At 41.0% G+C, this 22,322-nt stretch overlaps 1 protein-coding gene across 4 annotated transcripts in view; it reads left to right on the forward strand.

Annotated features, from left to right (window-relative positions):
• Window positions 1-22,322, forward strand: part of RAI14 (retinoic acid induced 14) — a 266,149-nt gene that overhangs the window by 7,225 nt on the left and 236,602 nt on the right. Inside the window, exon 1 of one of the 4 annotated variants that reach the window (XM_030193018.1) lies at window positions 106-174. The exons of the other annotated variants lie outside the window; for them this stretch is intronic. The gene's annotated coding sequence lies outside the window, so the exon portion shown is untranslated. Of the gene's footprint in view, window positions 1-105; window positions 175-22,322 lie in introns of those variants that run through there. 4 annotated transcript variants of the gene reach the window in all.

The raw sequence follows: 22,322 nt of genomic DNA on the forward strand, positions 1-22,322 counted from the left end.
GCTGAGTTAGTGGACTGATTCTTGGGGAAGAGGGAAGGCAGGCGTGTGCGCTGATCAGGGCGGCGGTGGCGGCTAGCGGGGAAAGACGCACGCTCACATACCAGCGCCGGCACGAGCAGCCAGACAAGCAACCGACAGCGCGAGCACCGGCAAGGAAGAAGAACTTTCTACTTGGTGAGTTTTTCACCCAGTGCTGTCAAGTATAGTCAGGCGCTGTAACCACTTCCCACAGCTTATTTGCTGGCAGGAGCAGTTTTGGATGCGGTAAAGGGTTTGCTTATTAATAGTATTTTCTTTTTAAAAAAATTGTTTTGCTTTATAACTGTTCTTATTGTAAAGTTGTGGGGTGGTTTTTTTTTTCAGTAGTTTAGTTTCTCACCAACACCCCTCCCCCCCCCCCTTTTTTCCCCTCTTTTGTTTGTTGGCCGGTGCGTGTTAATCGTATTTATTCGAGTGATGAATAGGATCATTATGTACGTCTGTGTCTCTGTGAGCAGGAGAGAAAGCTGTGAAGGAAAAGCCCTGCAGTGGGTTAGATGCACCCGTGGAAACTGAGCAGGGGAAGTAACGGAAGGTGTTGCGGGGAGCGTTATAATGTGCAGGGAAAAATATTGACGGGGCTTGTAAAGAAATGAATGAGAAAGTAGACGGACAAAGCCTTTTGCTTCGAAGTTGTGATTTACAAGCTTTTTTCTGACCCTTGCTGATTTTTTTTTTTATTTTTTAGTCTAAAGCGGCATAGGCAGAGGACCAAGACTTTTTTTTTTTTTTTTAAAGACAGTATTACGAACTCTGTTTCTGGGGGTGTGTGAATGTCTTGGGTTATTCTAGTTATTTTTCTCTCTCTCTCTTCTTCACAGTCTTCGGTGCATTACAATGGGGGATTAAGATTTCACACGCTTGTTTACCTCTCACTACAGATTTAATGTGTCTTTAGGGCCGTATTTTAGTCTGTAAAAATACTTTGGGAAGAGGAGGTTATATAGGCAATTCGATTGGATCGCTTGGGATTTTTTTTCCCCATAAAAGATCACTTAAAAAAAAAACAGGACTGTATGTGCTTTGTTGGGCTTCTTTAAACTGCTGATAACTAGTGCAAAGACATTGTTCCAAGTAGCTGCGGGTTGAACAACCTATTGGCCGCCGGAATTAGAATGACTCACTTCAAAGTTTGAGCTTAGTACTGTGGAAAAAGTAGTGGAGCTTATTTTCTTCTTGGTTTTCCGTTCATATTTGTGGTAGCAAGTAAGGATCTTTGGTATAAGATTTTAAAAAATTATTCCTTAAGGGATAAGCTTTCCTTTTACTCAGCAGGCCTGGAGAATATTTTTGTGCTGGTGTCAGTGACATATAGGTTTTATGGGTTTTCTGTTACAAGTATCTAACCAATTCCAGAACAAAGTATTATTGTTGCTGTTTTAATCCTCATTAGACAAGCAAAAATAAAGGTCAACAGAATATTAAAAAGTAACTTAATTTGTGACTTACTTTTGAACATTATACTCTACCAAAACATGCTGAAAGGAGCCCAAGGATGATGATTTCTGGGTCTGCACGGTATTTTGTTGTTTGTTTTTTTTTTGTTACATTTGTATCCCGAGCTTTCCCACTCATGGCAGGCTCAGTGCGGCTTACATGGGGCGATGGAGGATTAAGTGACTTGCCCAGAGTCACAAGGAGCTGCCTGTGCCTGAAGTGGGAATCAAACTCAGTTCCTCAGTTCCCCAGGACCAAAGTCCACCACCCTAACCACTAGGCCAATCCTATATGAACTAAGTCAGTCCAGTGGAGGAGTGGCCTAGTGGTTAGAGCACCAGTCTTGAAATCCAGAGGTGGCCGGTTCAACTCCCGCTGCTGCTCCTTATGATCTTGGGCAAGTCACTTAGCCCTCCATTGCCTCAGGTACAAACTTAGATTGTGAGCCCTCCTGGGACAGAGAAATATCCAGTGTACCTGAACGTAACTCACCTTGAGCTACTACTGAAAAAGGTGTGAGCAAAATGCAAATAAATAAAACCAAGTTTCAAGGACTGCGTTCCTTAATCAGCTGTTGAAAGTTAGTCTAGTAAAAATGAATTGCTGCAACTTATTTGCCCACACATTTCTAGTGAATTACTCACAATACTTTGAATTTTGTACTGACTGTGTTCAAAATTTCTGTAAAAGGATATTATGCAGTTGCTTCCACTTTGAGTAGGAAGGGGTGAGCTGTCATTAGATCAAACCACCAGTCTTTTCTAGCCTACTGAACTCTGGAGTGCCATCTGACACTCTAGCTATGAACGTGTTCTGACAGACGTTCTATTACCTGTGCGAAACTGTGATTTGGGGGCCAAGGGGCCAGCGCTCGAAGGTTCGTGTTGGAGTGAACTCTACTGCAAAACTAGAGCTGAAAAATTGTTGCATCATGCTCAAAGTAATGAGCATGCAAATTCATGCCATGTTAAAATTGCAGCAGTAATCTGCTGCTCAGCGTAAAATATCAACTATCCTAACATAAACGTTGCCATCCTGGGACGGACCCAGTATCCTGTTTTCAACAGTGGCGAAACCAGGTCGCAAATACCTGGCAAGATCCCAGAACAGTAAAACAGATTTTATGCAGCTTATCCTACAAATAAGCAGTGGAGTTTCCCCAAGTCCATCTTAATAATAGCTTATGGACTTTTCTTTTAGAAAATTATCCAAACCTTTTTTTTCCTTAGATTGTAAGCTCTTTTGAGCAGGGACTGTCCTTCTTTATTAAACTGTACAGTGCTGCATAACCCTAGTAGCACTTTAGAAATGTTTAGTAGTTAAACAATAGCTAACTGCTTTTACCACATTCTCTGGTGACAAATTCAAGTTTAATTACAGGTTGAGTGAAGAATATTTTCTCTGGTTTGTTTTAAATTTATTACTTAATAGCTTCATTGCATGCCCCCTAGTCCTAGGAGCTCATTTGCAAAGCACTTAGACTTACAAAGTTCTATAGGTTACTAGTGGGCTCATTTTCGACATAAATAGGAAGATGGACGTCCTTCTCCCAGAGTCGTCCAAATCGGTATAATCGAAACACGATTTTGGATGTCTCCAACTGTAGTCCGTCGCAAGGACGTCCAAATTTCAAGGGGGGGTGTCGGAGGTGTAGCGAAGGCTGGACTTGGGCGTGCCTAACACTTGGACGTCTTTGACCCATAATCGAAAAAAAGCAAGGACGTCCCTGATGAACACTTGGACGTTTTCACCTGGACCTGTTTTTATTATGAATAAGGCACAAAAAGGTGCCCGAAATGACCAGATGACCACTGGAGAAAATCGGGGATGACCTCCCGTTACTCCTCTAGTGGTCACTAACCCCCCTCCCACCCTCAAAAAAACATCTTTAAAAATATGTCGTGCCAGGTGAGAGATTGGATAGCTCAATCCCCTGTACACACTCCTCTTGAGATGGAAGAGGTGCTTTTTAGCCCATATCATTATATAACATTAGTACATTCACAGAAAAATGAGATTCCACATAGATTTAGACAGAACGTTCTGCTTATGCCCATAAGAGAAGCATGGAGATTTTTAGGGCCATTACTAGGAGGGGACCCGAGAACAACTGAATTCCTAAGTATCAAGGGCAATCCGGCATTTGTGCCGGGGCTGGAGAATGAAACTTTTGATAGATGGGAGCAACTAGGAGTGAGCTGCTTAGCAGATGTATTGGGAGAGAACGGAAATATAAAACCGCTGTCGCAGATGTTGGCACAGGGGATGCAAGGATGGGGTGACAGATATGCGCACTGCCAACTTAAACATTACATACAAACATTAATAAAGAAGCACTGAAGGACAAACTAGGCAATAAAATACAGAATTTTTTTGATGAGATTTCTGAAAATGCTCCGTCTATATCTCACATACATCAGAAGCTGTGGGGCTTGGCTCCTGGGAAGGAGCTAACCCAGCTCCGACAGAAATGGGAAAAGGATGTGGAGCGGGAATTGGAATCCTGGGATATTATTGCACAGATAAAAGATATTCCACGCATAATAGGGGGTGCAGATTATAGGGAATGTGCATATAGGGTGCTTCATAGAGCTTATTTTACCCAAGTTCAATTATGTAAGTCTGGGGGTATTGAGACAACTCTTTGTTTGAAATGTAATAGATATGATAACACTGTATATCATGTGCTTTGGGGATGTGTATTAATACAGCGCTACTGGAGACAAATAGCTAGCTACTTGTATACTGGGCAGAGGAGTAGAAATGAACCCACTGCAGTTAGTGCTAGATATGAAAGAGTCGCAATCGAGACTGAACGCTGACAAAACAATATTATATCGAAAATTGTCTTGTAGCGAAGAAATGTATTATGCAATATTGGACTGCGGCCAATCCACCGACTTTTTGGCATTGGCGCAACCGGGTACATCAATTACTGGTATGGGAGGCAAAAGAGGCTAAAGGGCACTGCAAAAGGAAAATCCGATTTCTTAAAATATGGGGATGCTACTTAGATAAAATGACCCAGAAAGGACGAAGTCTCATTGTTAATACCTTATCATAGAATAATAGATAACAACTACAGTGTATGGTGTACAACATGGGATAATTGGGGGGGGGGGGGGATGGAGATAGGTGATGAGGGGGAGGAGGGAAGGAGGAGGGGTAAAAGGGTGGGAGGGGGAGCAGGGAAAGGGGATCATATTATCTTAAAGTTGTTAGTTGTAAATGTTGTATTTAAATAGAGCAATAAGAGAGACAAATTGTGTATACACTATATTTGATGTTTATATTGTATTGCTTTGATTTTTCACAATAAAAAAGTTGACATAGAAAAATATGTCGTGCCAGCCTCAGATGTTATACTCAGGTCCGTGATAGCGCATGCAGGTCCCAGGAATACTACAGTGCACTTCAGACAGGCAGACCCAGGCCCATACCCCCCTTCCAACATTTGTGGAGGAAACAGCAAGGTCTCCAAAACCCACCACAAACCCACTGTACCCATATATATAGGTGCCCCCCTTCACCCGTAAGGGCTATGGTAGTGGTGTACAATTGGAGGGGGGGGGGGCTCAGCACATTTTATGAAGTCCACTGCAGTGTCCCCTAGGGTGCCCGGTTGATGTCCTGGCATGTCAGGGGGACCAGTGCACTACAAATGCTGGCTCTTCTCATGCCCAGCCCAAATGGCTTGCATTAGGATGTTTTTGACATGGACGTCTTTGTTTTCCAAAATCGCCGAAAGTCAGAAATGTCCATGTCTAGGGACGTCCAAATCTAAGGATTTGGATGTCTCTGACAGTATTTTCGAAACGAAAGATGGACGTCCATCTTTTTTCGAAAATACGGGTTTCCCCGCCCCTGAATTTGCCCGTTTAGCAAGGACATCCAAATCGCAACTTGGATGTCCCTTTCGAAAATGCCCCTCTATGGGACTCATTTTTTTAAAGAGAAAAACATCCAAAACATGTTAAAAAGCACTATTTGGATGAATTTCATTGCAAAACGTCCAAATTGGTATTTTCGAAACCTGTTTTGCAGACGTCTGTATATTTTGTGTGCAGTGTGCCAAATCACAAGGGGGCATGTTGGCATTTTGAAGGCAGGATTAGGGCAGGCTTAAGGTATGCCTAACGTGGACATTTTACAGCCATAATGGAACAAAACCACTTAGACTTACAAAGTTACGTGGAGGGGCATTTTTGATATGATGCCTAAGTCAGACTTCGGACGTGTTGTGTTAAACGTCCCAAATCTGAATAGCAAATGTATCAATTTTCAAAAAAGCAAAATGTCTGTCTTTTTCTTTTTCCGAAAATACCATTCGTTACATGGTTTTGTGCTTTGTGTATTTAACTTTTAGGTCATGTTGGGGGGGGACCCCCCCCCCCCCCCCAAAAAAAAAAAACCTACCATACATACAAGTGGAAAAACGTAGAAAATCAAGCCATTGGGATGCAGGAGGGGCCAGCATTTTTAGTAGACTGGTCTCCCAGACATCCCAGGAGAGCAATGGGGCTCCCTAGGAGTCACTGCTGTTGACCTCATATAAATGCTCCCAGTTACACGTCTCACCATTGCTCCCTTATCTTGTCTGCTGAGTCTTCCAACCCCAAACAGTTCACCACTAAAATGGCCCTTATATGTGGTTACTGTGGGTTTCTGGTGAGTTTTGGAGAACTCAGTTTTCACCACAAGTGCAACAGGTAGGGGGAGGGGATAACTGCACCTACCGCTACACTACTCCAGGGACCTGCATGCTGCTCTAATGGACCTGGCTATAACATCTGAGGCTGTCGCAAAAGAACTGCACATCTTGTCTCTTCAACCAATTGTTCACAGTCCTTTCTACCTCTTCATTCAAGTTGAACAGATGCCCTCGAGGTATTCCTTCAATTTTGGAAAAGATGGAAATCACATGGTACCAAGTCTAGGCTGTATGGCAGATGGGGGTAAGACTGTGAGTCCCATCTTTGCAGTTGTCGAGTATTTTGTGCTGTGTGAGGCCTAGTGTTGTGTTGCAGCAAAATTTCCTTCTTGTTCTTCTGAAATCTTCTCAGTAGTTCTTTCAGAATTTTTAGGGTTGCAATATAATGCTTTGAGCAATCCTTCATTGTACTTTACGAGTTCATCAACCTTTCTCATGTGAGACTTGTCCATTGCCATCATGGGTTGTCTGCTTCATTTTTGATCACACAGATCAGCGCTTCCTGGTCCACAATCTTTACAGTTTTTTGGCCCAGCTTTGCACAGCCATCGCCATAAACTGCATGTCAGTGAATTTCAATTGGAGTGACTTCTTGACTATCACAGCACGTTACTTAATTCACGCTGACAAGTGCTTACTGCTTATTTCCATTTTACACACAATAGCAAAATGGCTTCTTCACGTGGACACTTCTTGCCAGCTGAGATGAAGGAAGAAATATCAAAGAACAAGTGTAATAAGTGAGATAGCAAAGAACAGCATGTAACATGTCAGTGGAGGAGGCATTACTTTCATTTAACCCTTGTTATAATACTTAGCTTTAGTATATCTCCATTCATGGATGGAACCTAAATTATTTACAAACAGAGGCCTCTGTTTCACAAACTTGCTGCTTCACGGGCGCTCAGTCACTTCTTTTGGCAGACATAGCTTCAAAATGGTCATGATAGTGAGGAAATCTTCTAAACAGGACCCAGGATTTTCTTTATCCCAGTGACAAAATAGATGAAAAGATCCTCCGTTTCCCATCAAGATAGTGGCGCACAGCAGCTCTTCAGTTACACTGTAAAATATAGCAGAGCTTTTGTACTTGAAAGGCTTACTAAAGGAGAATTCCACTTTAATGCTGAGATCATTCCATCTCGGCATATTTTTATGCTGATGACACACATCTTGTCTCATGTCACAACCCCTACTTCCCCAGTCTTTTTGCAGTTCAGTTGTGCTTGGATTCTGTCTCTCACTACAAACAAATCGACTCATTCTCAACTCAACAAAATCTCTTGCCTATTGGCTCACTGGTCGGCTGCTTCGCTTAACTCAAACTCCTTACATCCATGGATTTCCTTTAGATCTGGTAGATTTAAGTACAGGAGTCCATCTTGACTTTAAATTGGCATTTGATGTTCAAATATCTTCATTGATCAAATCCTCCTTTTTTAGCCTTCTGTTACATTTGTTCTGTCAGGGACTACAGGGATGAGGCTGCTTGTGCCACTTTACTTTATGCCAGTGGTTCCCAAACCTGGTCCTGGAGGCACCCCGGCCAGCCAGGTTTTCAGGATATCCACAATGAATATTCATGAGAGATTTGCATGCACTGCCTCATGAATATTCATCATGGGTATCATGAAAACCTGTCTGGCTGGTTGCCTCCAGGACCAGGGTTGGGAACCAATGCTTTATGCACTTTTGTTGCTTCCTGCATTGTCTACTGTAATGCTGCCTTTGCAGGCATTTCCACCTCCTTCTTTTGAAGAAACTCCAAACAGTCCAGGATACCACATTCCCCCATCACTGCCTGAGAGGCCCCATCTGCTGAGATTGAAATGCCTGTTGGCTCTCTGTCTCATACCGTGGCCAACATTAAAATTCTTCATTATCCCTTAAAACCTTCTCACTGGCTTCCTTTTATATCTTTGTTTCCACATTACACCCTACATTCCTTCACGGGTTCTTCAGTCTACACACGAACACCATCTTGGGATTCTATCCATCCATTGCTCAAAACTTGAATCCATAAGACAGTGCTTTTTACTGTTTTGCCCCCACACTTTGGAATGCGCTCCCTGTTTCCCTTTTACACAGAACCCACATATCCCTGGTTTAGAGACACACTGATGGCTCATCTCTTTTCCAGAGATTTTTCTGGGTCAGCGGGATGTTGGTCACTGGTCAGTTTGAGTAGCTGATGATGTATGTTTAGATGCTTACCATTGTTGGGATTTTCCTCCCCGTTCCTGTTTCCATATTTGTAGTTCCTTTTCATTTCTGTTTTATTAACTGCTTTGATTAAGAAGGGAGGTATATTAAGCACTCATAAACGTACAGTGCTTATGAAGCTTAGTGATCTGCTTGGTTACATTAAACATTGGATAAAGTGCAAGACGATACGTCAGTACTTGGAGCAAAATGTACTGTGAACACAGAGACCTTATCCCAGATGCAACAGAAGCTGAGTGTTGAAAACCTTGAAAAGAGACTTGGATGACCAAAATAATTGTTCATGAAGAAATAACCTACATCTGAGAAGAAGCAGAAGGGACAGACCCAGAGCTAGTTCAAGAGGCCATTTGAAAGTGAATGGGCCTATTGGAAATTATGCTGCAGTTCTGTAACATCCATATTTCCCAGACCTTTTATGATCTTTTTAAAAAGGTACCTCATGTGCTCTTTGATTTATAGAAAGTGAGTCAATGCCCTGCTCCCATATGATGGTGATTAAAATATTTCCCAATTTCAACAAGTCAACTATTCTGAGAAGAAAGCTCTTTTTGGCTATGAGAGATCGGATGAAAAACATGGAGCACAATTTGGCCTGCTATATCCTGCTTGCTTAAGAATTGCTGTTTTATAACACAACCAGAAAGTTTGATAATCCAAAAGATCTTCAACATTACCTTGATAAAGTGGAAGGTGACTCTTCTGAGAGCTGTACAAAAACCCCATGACCTGCTCATTGCTCATTAGAGGTCTGAAATATGCCTGAGGTTCAGATCCAGATTACTTGTTTGTTGGAATGAAATCTCCTAGGAGGTCATCAAATTTGTTTATATGACATCTTTGTGAAAAACTGCAGTAGTGACATGCAGCATCTGTTGCTGTTGAGGCTTAACTTTCTTTGGAAAAGGTATAAGAGAGAATGCAAGTCCTGGCTATCAACAACATATTTGCACTTATTTAAGGCTGTGGTGACATGGTCATGGATTTAATATACTGCTTTTCTGTAGTACAGCCAAAGCAGTGTACATGTATTATATGTAGGTACATTCTCTGTCCCTAGTGGTCTCACATTCTAAGTTTTGTACCTGGAGCAATGGCGGGTTAGGTGATTTGCCCAGGGTCACAAGGGGCTGCAGTGGGAATCAAACCTGGTTTTCCCAGGTTCTCATCTATATTAGTGGGTTATTGCATGCCACAAGGCTTATACCAGGCAATAAACTGAGCTTTGAGACACAGGTAATGCTTCCAAGATGGTATTTTTGAATAACGTCCATGCCTGATTTAGTGTCCTAACCTTAGCAGCCAATCCTTTGTTTCTTTTTAAACATTTTTCTCATTTTATTGTAGTCACCCTCTTGAAAATTAAATGCAGCTACAGTAGATTTCCTTTGCGTGTTCATCCCAGATAATAGCTCAAACTTAATCATGTTAATGATCACTGGTTCCCAGCAGACCCAACACCACCACCTCTCGCATTGTGCCCTGCATGCCACCAAGGACCAGATCCAAAATGGCTCCCTCTCGTTAGTTTCTGGATCATCTGCTCCAAGAAGCAGTCATTTATTACATGTAGAAATTTTATCTCCTTGGCACTCCCTGATGTAACAAATAAGTGAGGTGATCAAATATGTAAATGACACCAAATTATTGAGTTGTTAAGTTGCATGTGCATTGTGAGAAATTGCAGGACCACCTTGGGAGACCAAAAGACTGGGCATCCAAATGGCAGATGAAGTTTGAATGATGGACAAGTGCAATATGATGCAACTAGAGAAGAATAATCTTATTTATAGCTACAAAGTGCTAGGTTTCATGATTGATTCTTTTCCTGGGCATTGTCTCCTAGGTGTCATTGTAGACAATAAGTTGAAACTTTTGCTCACTGTGCAGTGGTGGTCTCTTAAAAAAAACAACAAAAAAAAACCAAGTAGAATGTAAGGGATAATTAGGAAAGGAATAGAGAATAAAACAAAGGACATCATAATGCTATTGTTTGACCACATCTTGAGTATTGTGTGCAGTACTGGTCCGTGCATCTCAGAAAAGATATAATATTAGAAAAGCTACAGAGAAGGGTGACAAAAATGATTAAGGGGATGGAATGGAACAATCTTCATTTGAGGAAGGGCAAAAGAGGTTAGGACTCTTCAGCTTGAAGAAGAGGTAGCTGAGGGTTGATAAAATAGAAGCCTGTAAATTTCTGAGTGGAGTGGAATGGGCAAATTGATTGTTTACAATTTAAGAAAGTACAAAGACTAGGTGAGACAACACACACACACACACACAGAAATTTGTCATGTCATTTTCATTTGGATATTTTGTTGGTTTGTTTTGAATGAATATTAAGTGTGCCCTCTTTGCACATAGTGCGCACACTTTTCTGATAGGGAGGGTATGCATGTGCAATGGTTTGCACCTGCACCCTATTGGTGAAAGAGTACGTACTATGAGTAAAGAGGGCATCCTATTACTGGTGAATGACATTCATTTCAAACAGCTCATTCCTTGGGGTAAGTAGCATGGAAACTACTTTTTTCTTGGCATCCTTCCAGGTACTTGTGAGGTGAATTGGCCACTGTTTTTTGAAACAGGATACTGGACTTGATGGAACTTCAGTCTGATCCAAATACGACATTTTCTTTATATTCTTAGAAGACAGGTGATCTTAATCCAGCTGGTTTTATTCACTTCATTTGATCTCTTAGGTCATCAGATTGTGTTTAGAATTAAGTAATATGAGAATTTCAGGGCCAGTTTTGAATTGGTTTTGAGAATTTTTATTTGATGTTGGAGGGTAAAGTTTGGCTCTGAGATCTGAAACTTGGTGAAGTGATTGTAGGGTACCTCAAGGATACCCACTGTTGTCCATGTTTTTTTTTAAATATTTTCTTAGTTCATTCGGTGAAAGTCTGTCAGAATTGGGCATCACCTTTTATTCCTATGCACAGTAACACAGTAAATGATGGCAGGTAAAGACTTGCAGGGTCCATCTAGTCTGCCCAGCAAGGTGGCAGAGCCATGCTGCCACTTTGTGTGGACTCCAGCCGTCCATGCCTAAACACTGGTTGTCAAGTCTCCACCATGCCAACCATATAGGCAGCCAAACAAGATGGGTTTCTTGGTTATAACTATATATCATCTCCAAGTATTGCTGAGAGTATTCAGCTTACCAGTCAAGATGTCTTCCCTTCCCCCTGAGCTCTCTCGCAGCACGTCACTACAACAAAGGATTTGGTGAAGATTCACCTCTATTTTTGCCATTTGTGGGAAACACGGTAGAAGTCTGTCTGGCTTTGGCTTTAGCTCCCACTACTCTTGCCCAACATAACACCTCAACAGCCATGTTGTGTTTCTATCCTCTCTTTATTTAAGCATTCCCTGTGTCTATCTCATGCATTTTTGAATTTGCTCACCATTTTTGACTCTACCACCTCTCCTGGAAGGATATTCCAGTCATCCACTACCCTCTCTGTAAAAAAGCACTTCCTGACATTATTACTAAGTTTACCTCCCTGCAGCCTCCATTCATGTCCTCTAGTTCTACCGCGTCTACATCTCTGGAAGATGTTTGTTTGTATATTATTACCTTTCAAGAACTTAAATATCGGTATCATATCACCTCTTGTCATTTTCTCTAGTGAATATATATTCAAGTCTTCCAGTCTCTCTTCATACATGTTAAGACACAAACCCTGTACCATTTTTGTAGCCTTCTTCTAAACCGTCTTAATTCTTTTTATGTCCTTGAAGAGATACGGCTTCCAAAACTGGATACAATACTCTAAATGGAGCCTCACCAATGACTTGTACAGGTGCATCAACACCTCCTTTCTTCTGTTGGTTATGCCTCTCGCTATGCAACCTAGCATTCTTCAGGCAGCAGCTATTACACTTTTCACATTGTTTTGCTGCCTTGAGGTCCTTGGACACTATCACACCAAGGTTTCTCTCATGATCCAGTGCATGTCAGTTTCTCGACCCCTAGCACGTTCTGCTCTTTTGAATTTCTTCACCTCAAATGCATCACTTTGCACTTCTTTGCATTACATTGTAACTATCAAACGCTACCATTCTGATTTTTGTAGAATCTCTTCTCATGCTGTCCAATCTCTCCAGGGAGTTAACTCTGTTGCAAATCTTGGTGTCATCCACAAAAAGGCAAACTTTTCTCCTTTTAACCGTTCAGCAATGTCACTCATAAATATGTTGAATAGAATCGGCCCCAGTGCCAGTCCCTACGCCACTACTTACCTTCCTATCCTCTCAGTAAACTCCATTTATCACCACCCTCTGCTGTCGGTCAGTCAACTAGTCCCCCAGTCTAGTTCATCTCTTTGTCCTAACTTTAGCCCTCTTGAGTTTATTTATGAGCCTCCTATTAGGGACTGTCAAAGGCTTTACGGAAATCCAAGTAGACTACATCTAGTACACATTCACTATCCAATTCTATGGTCACCCAGTCAAAGAAATCGATCAGATTTGTTTGGCACAATTTTCATTTGGTGAAACCATGTTGCCTCAGGTCTTGTAACCCGTTGGATTCCAGGAAACTCGCTATCCTTTCCTTGATCAGTGCCTCCATTACCTTTCCAAACACTGAAATAAGGTTTACCATCCTGTAGTTTTCTACCTCTTCTATGCCTCTACTTTTGTGAAGAGGGGCTGCATCCACTCTTCTCCAGTTCCTCGGAACTTCCCCTGTCTCCAAAGATTTATTAAACAAATCTTTAAGAGGGCCTGCCAGAACTTCTTTGAGATCGATCAAGATTTTGAGATGGATCTCATCTGGCCCCATGGCTTTGTCCATTTTCAGTTTTTCCAAGTTATTCATAAATGCTTTCTTCTGTAAATAGTGCAACATCTACTTCATTTTCATGTGTACTAATAGAGGTCCTGCTCCTGCTCCAGGATTCTCTTTGGTGAAGATGGAAGTATTTGTTAAGCATATCTGCTTTTTCTTCATCACTCTCCACATAGCACTTCATATCATCTTTCAGTCTCACAATTCCATTTCTTTATTTATTTATACTTTTCAAACTTTACAATACAAGACAAACTTGCTAAGTAAATCAGACATAATATTATAAAATTATCACATTCATCTTACGAAGATACATTAATGCCCTTTTTATATCACAATATAAGAGGAAGGCGTTACTAAGAGTAAATGGGGAAAAATTATAAGTAAATATAGCAAAGAACAGACTTTGCACGTAACATTCTTCCTTAATTTCTTACAGCTTTAAACATTAGTTAGAATGTGGAAAAATCATAACTTCCTAGAGTCAATGAATACTCTTAACTGCTCTGGCTGGAAGAATATATATTTTAAACCTTGATGTTTCACCACACATTTGCTTGGGTAGTTCAAGAAGAAAGAGGCTCCCAATTCCTGGGTCTCTTTCCTCATGCTCAAAAAAGATTTCCTAATATCCTGCGTTTGTTTCGTTACATCCTGAAATATACGAACTGTTTTGCCATAAAACAAGTCATTTATTCGACGAAAGTATAGCCTTTTTATAGCTTCAACATCTTGCAAGAAAACAAATTGAACCATTAAAGTCATTCTTTCTGATTGATCCGATATAGTAGCTTCCAACAGTTCAGATACATTTAAATTTGTTTGTTCCATTAAATTTACAGGTTTGTCAGTTAAGGATCCTGCTTCCAAGGAGATCTTATTCATTATATAGTAAATTTTGTTAACTGGAGGTAAAGTTTCTGGGGTATATTTCAAAATTTCAGTTAAATATTTTTTAAAGGCATCCAACGGTGTTACTCCTTTCTCTCTTGGAAAATTCAGAATCCTCGGATTGAGTCTTCGATTATAATTTTCAATTTGATCAATCTTTCTTGCTATTATAGTTTTGTCTTTTATCATTTCTGAAGATAGGTCTTGAAGTTTTTTAACATCTTGATTGAGCTTTAGCGTTTGAGCTGTAAACTCCTTTTTTATACCAGTCAGAGATTCAGAAAAGACATTCATTGTACTTACAAGAGAAGATAGTTCTTTCGTAGATTTATCCACATTCACCGCTAATTGTTGGAGAACACTCCAAATGTTCTCCAACAACACCGACCCAGGTGCAGATTTCAAAGCTTTCCTTCTAGGCTCAGGCCCTCAGGCCTTTGCAACCCGTCTGGTATCGCCGCTCCAGCCCCTTCGATTAGGGGTTCACCATCGACACCCTCTTCGGATTCGAGGGAACCTCTCTGGTTCTGGCGTCCTTCTGGGTGGGGCGGTGGTCTAAGCGCCGGAGGAGAAAGAGTGACATCAAATCCCAAGTCCTCCATAGCTCCCCCGCTATGGGGAACAGCGGGAACACTCACGGCGTCTTGGGAAGAAGTTTGTGAGATGAACTGCTCGATCGAAAGCTGTTGCGGGGATGAGATCCGGGGCATCGAAGCTTTACCCCGGACCGTACCCTTCTGTTTAGTATGAGGCATAAACAAAGAAGTTTAATTTTTAAGACACGATCAAATCGAGGAGATCAGAGCTCACTCAACTACGTGCCGCCATCTCACAATTCCATTTCTATGCTTCTTCCATTTACTAATATACCTGAAAAAAACTCTTTTAAGTTTTTAGTAGTTTGTTTTTCTGCCAGAGCCTTTGTCAGCTGTATTTCTGTATTCACTTCTTTCGGTTTTATCTGGTAATCTTTTCTTGTGTTCTTTGGTATTTCATGAATGCCACCTCCTCTTTTGCCTTTATTTTGTCAGTGACTTGTTTGCAAACCATATCTGTTTCCTACTTCTGTCATTAAAATAAAGATCTGTTGCTGTTTTGTATATTTTTTTAATATAGAACCTTCACTGCTCTTGTGTCCTTCCATCCCATCAGCTCTTTCTTCAGGTATCCCCCCCCCCCCCCCCCCCCCCCCACTCTAGCAAAGTCAGCATGCTTAAAATCCAAGATGGGACCTTCCAATGAGCATCCAGCAGGTTGAAATCTCCTAGCAACAGCACCTCCTCCCTCCCTTCATTCCCAACTTTTGGATATGACCAGTCTTTGTCCAACTTCTCTATTTGTGTTGGAGGTCTGTAGACAACACGTGTGGATGGAGATTCCTTCTTCTTTCTAAGACAATCCATATTGCTTCTTCCTCTCTCCAGGTCCCTTCATTTCAGCTGCTTTAATATTGTTTTTCACATATAATGCTACCCCTCCACATTTCTGACCATTTCTGCCTTTCCTAAATAAGGTATAGCCTGGTATGTCTGCATCCCAATCATGGCAGTCATTGAACCACACATCTCTGTGATAGAAACAATATCCAAGTCTGCTTGCAATACGTAGATGTATGCTCATTCCATTTCAAAATACATTGGAATAGCCTTATGACCTGCTAAGTAAAGAATATTTGTTGGTAGAGGTCTAATTACCTCCCAGTCTAGGGTTGAATATCTCTTAAATCACATACCTGCTTCCATTTATAAAGTTTTTTTTTTCTTTTTTTTTTTGTTCTGTTTTTGTTTTACAATTGCAACATATAGGACAGATCAGATTGTACCCCTCTGAGGAATATTAAGAATCTTGATGCAAACCCTTATACTACCTGAACTAGATATTATGATACTTTATATTTGGAGCTGTAGTGAAATACAAATTTAGAGTGGCCTAGTGGTTAGGGTTGGTGGACTTTGGTCCTGGGGAACTGAGGAACTGAGTTCAATTCCCACTTCAGGCACAGGCAGCTCCTTGTGACTCTGGGCAAGTCACTTAACCCGCCATTGCCCCATGTAAGCCGCATTGAGCCTGCCATGAGTGGGAAAGCGCGGGGTACAAATATAACAAAACAAAACTTTAAATACTACAAAATATGGTGGCCAAACTAATTTTTAAAGAGAGAGCTTGGTCTTTATTTAATCTGACTCTATTGATTGCCTGTACAGCCCAGGGTCAGTTTTTAAACTTTGGCTGTTAAAATCAGGTACTGAAGTGCTCCAGCATATATGTATCAGGTGGTCCTATTTCCTAGATTTAATAGAACTCTATGTTCAAATGAGTGTTAAACTGACGTTTACTACAGTTTCAAAATGTCATTATGAAAGAAAATTGGAAAAACTGTTCTCATTTCAGTCAGCTGTAGAGTGAATCCTTTGCCTGAGGAGATTGAAGGGTAGGCAGTTACATGAAATTTTGCTACTTTTTTTAAAAACCTTTCTGTTCCAAATACTTTTGATGGCTTAATAAGAAGGGTTGGGGAATTCTGTATCTGGAAAATTGACTATCCTGTTTTCTCCGAGGACAAGCAGGCTAATATTCTCACATGTGGGTAACGTGGTCTGCATTGTCCCGGTCCAGAGCTTGTATCAAGCTTTTAAATAGAGCTATTTGGAGCTCGGGTCATGCTCCACCTTCGCATACATGAATGTAGGATAGTTTATTTTTTTTCTTCTTTCCTCACAGCTTTAGTTCAGTTATCAGTTTCTTTTTAATGCCTTTACTTAGTTCTGTGTTCATCCGGGTCTATTTTCTTTCATTTCTTTTATTTTTACCTTTTGTTTTCTGTGCTCAGTAGGCCATGCTTAGGTCTGAGCTCCAGTTGGCTAGGGCTGTTCAGCTTGGAGAAAAGACGGCTGAGGGGAGATATAGATGTCTTTAAAATAATGAGTGGAGTGGAACGTGTAGATGTGAATCGCTTGTTTACTCTTGGACTATGGGGCATGCAATGAAGCTTCAAAATAGTAAATTTAAAACAAATTGTAGAAAATATTTCTTCACTCAATGTGTAATTAAACTCCGGAATTCGTTGCCAGAGAATGTAGTAAAAGCAGTTAGCTTATCGGGGTTTAAAAAAGGGTTTGGATTGCTTCCTAAAGAAAAGTCCATAGACCATTATTAAAATGGACTTGGGGAAATCCATTGCTTGCTTCTAGAATAAGCAGCATAAATGTATTGTACTGTTTGAGATCTTGGTGGCCACTGTTGGAAATAGGATGCTGGGCTTGATGGACCTTTGGTCTGTCCCAGTATGGCAATACTTATGCCTCGTCCTTTTTAAGGCACCATTGAGTCTTTCCTTGGGTAGTTCTCTCCACACTCGTCCTTCCCTACACCCCTTCCCGTGCACTCCGCTTCATGGATAAATCCTTCTTATCTGTTCCCTTCTCCACTACTGCCAACTCCAGACTTCGCGCCTTCTGTCTCGCTGCATCCTACGCCTGGAATAAACTTCTTGAGCCCCTACGTCTTGCCCCATCCTTGGCCATCTTTAAATCTAGACTTGAAAGCCCACCTCTTTAACTTTGCTTTTGACTCGTAACCACTTGTAACCTCCTCTCCTCCTTCCTGTACACATTAATTGATTTGATTTGCTTACTTTATTTTTTGTCTATTAGATTGTAAGCTCTTTGAGCAGGGACTGTCTTCTATGTTTGTGCAGCGCTGCGTACGCCTTGTAGCGCTATAGAAATGCTAAATAGTAGTAGTAGTTCCCTGTGTCTCCGGTGTCATCTGACCGCTTCTGGCACAGCCACTGTTTTCTGTGTTTGGGGTCTGAACGTACCCCTTCTAACTAGGTTCTGTATCTTCAGATCACTGCCAGAACCCAAATCATAGTGGTTCATAGGGAACTCTTTTTGACGATGAGGACTGTTTTTTTTACATCCCATCTTCCAGTCACTGACCCTTACAGCCCGGATGTTATTTTTGTTGTTGTTGTAATCTGCTTTGAACTGAAGTGGAAATACAAATTTTAAATTGGATTGGGAGATTTGGAGTGATTTATTTTTTAAGATCAGCCTCTCTTGTTCTGTCAGTGAATGTAGGTGTGTATCTGGTCAAATCTGTACCAAGCTATTTTTTAATAGTTTAATGCACTTATATTCTGTCCAGCCATCAGTTCAGGGAGGTTTACAATAATAAACATAATAAGGACATAGCAATATGCCTCCAGATTGCAATCATTTCAGTTATAAAAAATGTACTCATCCCCAGCTAATACATTTAAATCTTAATTACCATAATCAGTGGCACCAGAACCTAGGGGCGCTGTTTACTAAGCCGTGTTATAGACGCGTTAGCGTCTTTAACGCATGTTAAACATATACGTGCATTAATCATGTACATGCCTACAATATTCCTATAGGCGTCTACACGGTTAGCAAGCACGCTAATTGTAGGCACGTTAAAAATGCTAACCCACCTTAGTAAACGGGGCCCTAGGTGTCTTATACCTTTATATAGTAAACTCTGTGTGCACTCTAATTTGTGAATGCTGGCAAAATGATATGTAATTCATAATGTTTCTTAAAGCTGGAAGAGTTTCATAATTCAGACACTTTTGCCTAATGTCCGTTCTGTGCATGTCAATTCACAAACATGTCTAGAAGGTCTGACTAATTTTGGTTCAAAAAATGAATGAAGACTTCTTTGAGGAACATATATTATCGCAAAATCGTTAAGATAACTTGGACATAAACCATTGTCACATGGTTATACCACTTGCCACTCAAAATCAGCTTAGCTTGCCACCTTATTAAGTTGGTTCTAAAGGGAGGCCCATGAAAACCACATTACAGTAATCCAATGTAGAGAGTACAAGAGACTGGATGACCATTGAAAATGTCTGTCATCTAGATATTGTTTAAGCCTTGTAAAATTTTTACTTTTGAAGACATATTTTTGTACAGTGCTACTAATATAAGGTGCCATGGTCAACCCAAAGTCAAGAAGCACTCCTAAGAGTTTTATATCTGATTAAATTAATACCTCTTGATTTATTTGAGGCATAACTTGTTTACGATTCCCTACCCATAAAATGTTTGTTTTTCTCAGAGTTGATCTTTAGATGATAAGGCATCCAGATAGAACTCCTTATATCAAAAACTCACTCATCAAACTGTATGCTACTGATAAATCAGCTTGCATAGTTAGGGTTTTTCAGTCTTTCTTTCGGCAATAGTAACTTGGTCTTCATTATTATTTCATGATTATTATGGTCTCTTTTTGTTATATGATTTGTTACTGAAAATTGGAGCAGGAGATGAAAAATGTAAGTTTTGTATGATCAAAAAATGGAACATACAACATTATGAAATGCAGTGTTGGAGATCAAGATAAATCTGCTTTAAATGTTCTTGTTTCTTTGTCTAAATCAGCCTTAAATGGAGCTATCCCTATGATTATCTGAGGACTTTTTTTAACAGCACCATAATAAGAACAAACCACCTTTGACTCTGTTAACATCAGATCTCAGAAACAAAGCAGGGTTGAGCCTGCCTACCGAAGTCGTATATGGAAGACTTCCAACAGATGTTGGCTGCTTCAGGGAGTGTTTAGTGACCTAGTACTAAAATATTTTGCTAAGAAGGCTGAAGGTGCCCTTTTTTTCTCATTTAATGTCAGCCTGATGCCCTTGCTGCTGACGTAGATTCTAGAGCAGTGCTTCCCAAACTTTTTTTCCAGTTGTGATTCCATTTTAGGCATTAAATTCACGTAACCCCAAATGATAGATAAAGCCAGTTATTACACAAATAAGCATATTCATTGTGGGCTAGATTCTATATAAGGCTCGGTGTGTAGTGTGCATTAAATCGTGCATTCTGCCAATTTACGTGCGCTACTCCGTTAAGTAATGAGCCAATTAGTGATGATTGGCTGATAACCAATTATCACTAAATGGCAATAATTGGAATTTATACGTGGTTCTTTTAAAGCGCATTCAAAAAATAGGCGTGTGTAAATTCCAACCTGCGTAGCTGAAAAGGGGGCATGGCATGTTCGGGCATGTCAGGGGCATTAACTCAGATTTATGCATAGAATTTGGGGGAGTACACCTACATTTAGGCACGGGTATTTACACCAGGTTTTCAGTGGTGTAAATGGCTATGCCTAAATGTAGGTGTATTCCCTGGTCCTATGCGCTATTCTGTACACCGCACCTAACTGTAGACGCGTTATATAGAATAGCACTACTTGTATTAATGGGGCACGTCTAGAGTTTAGATGCCATTTACAGAATTTGGCCCAGTGTTTCTTGAAGCTTCAGTAGCATATAAATAAATCTTAATTATCTGATGTACTCACCATTCTGAGACAGACACAAACTTACAAACATAGATTTGTTCCACAGACCTCCCATGGCACAACCACTAATTGATTGGGTTAGCCTTCCTTTTTTTAAGGTAGAGGCTGTGAGTTGGGGGGGGGGGTATGAAAAGAGGGGGGCAAAGTCATTCAGGCCCATTTCAGAAAGGTAAAGCATTCATGTAAAGGCATCCTTGAATAGGAAGGTTTTGAGCTCAGATTTGAAGTTTTGTAGTGACATGTTTTGACGGAGAGGTTGTGGTAGTTGGTTCCAGAACTTGACTCTGGAGAGGGAGAAAGTGAGAGGGTACCTATAAGTGTATAGATGAGATCTCAGTGGAAGTGTGTTATGTGAGTGAATGCTAGTGATGTGCATGGGTGTGTGTGATTAAGTGGATTTAGTTAGGGGTGTCTATGATTGTCAGGAGGGTGTGTGACTTTTGACTGATTGGGGAAGTCTACAAGTGTGTAGGTGGGATCAGAGTGTTTGCTTGTGCTGTGTGTAACAGTGTGAATTTGAGGTTAAAATATTCCTCTCTGTCTTGCCCTCACCCTCCAATGTAAGGCTCATGATCTCTGACACAGTCACCCTCCCCAGCTCATTCCCTCTCTCCACCCCCCCACACATACACAGCCCCAGGCACATATCATTCTGGTCTTGTCTAGGCTCATTCCCTCTCTCTCTTCCTCTTCTTTAGATTAGACTTCCAAGACTCATCCTCTCATTCATAAAGGCCTTTTCTGTTCTCTCACTTCCACTTACCTCTGATAGATACTTTCATGCCCTCAGTTTGAACTCCTCCCAATTTCATTTCTTGTCTTGCACCCTCCAAAGCTGACACTTGCTATCTTTTACTTTTTCTCTCTTAGTGCCCCCTGCCATGCAGCATCTCTCTCTCTCTCTCTCTCTCTTGTATTACAGGATGGTTGATGGGATAATCATTGTTTTTCAAAATCTTGGGGAGGGGGTACATAAGGCTGAAAGTTGTACCAGCTCTGCCACTGACCCATTTTCATATGTGGTAAGGCACATAATCTATTTCCCAATAATATGCTTAGCTGCTCTTATGCCATGCACACAGGAGGCATGTGAGAACATCTGCCTCGCTATACAGTCATGATTTTATTAGTTAGATATTGGCGCAGTTACGCTTCTGTCTTGTTCTTACACTTTTCCCACCTCCTTCAGCCCACAAGGCTTCTAATAGGAAAGAGAAGCCATTACCAATCTACCTTTAATGTTGATCTTCTCTATTAATGATGATTATCTGACTTAATATATCACCCCTTTGCAGGTGTCTGTGGATTTAGGACTGAACTGGTAGGAGTGTCCTTGGGTAGGCTCTATTGGTCCCTGAATGCTTGGTGCCTAGTGTCTCCACCTGAGGAAGAAGGGTGTTAGAGGGTAGGATTCCCCCCCCCCTTTTTTTTTTTTTTTTAGAGAAACTGAATGATTGAGGCTGGCTGGTAGTGTTTATACATTTAACTTTTTCAAACTCTGTAACAAATACAACCAATGTTCTTAGGTAAAGTACTAACTCCTTCAAGCATAACCATCCAAAGAATAGCATACATTTCTATAGAATATAAAAGAACCTTTTAGGTAACTTGAGGTGCCAAGCCAAGCCCAAAATAATATTACAAGTTAGATGATGCCCCCTCCCTCAGTCCCAATATTAGTGATCCTCCCCATTCTGCTTTCCACTGTACCCCAAGTCTCACCCGTAGGCAAGAATGTAACTAGACAGTTGGCTGCAGAAGTCCCATGAGGATCTGCAGTGCCTCCTTACCTGGCCATCCCCATTGCTATCCTGTCTGGTCCCAGAGCTCCGTCTCTGTGACCAGCTCCACCTCTCCTGGGGCTTTGGCTGTATTGCT

This window comes from Microcaecilia unicolor, chromosome 2 (assembly GCF_901765095.1).
Source record: "Microcaecilia unicolor chromosome 2, aMicUni1.1, whole genome shotgun sequence".
NCBI lineage: Eukaryota > Metazoa > Chordata > Amphibia > Gymnophiona > Siphonopidae > Microcaecilia > Microcaecilia unicolor.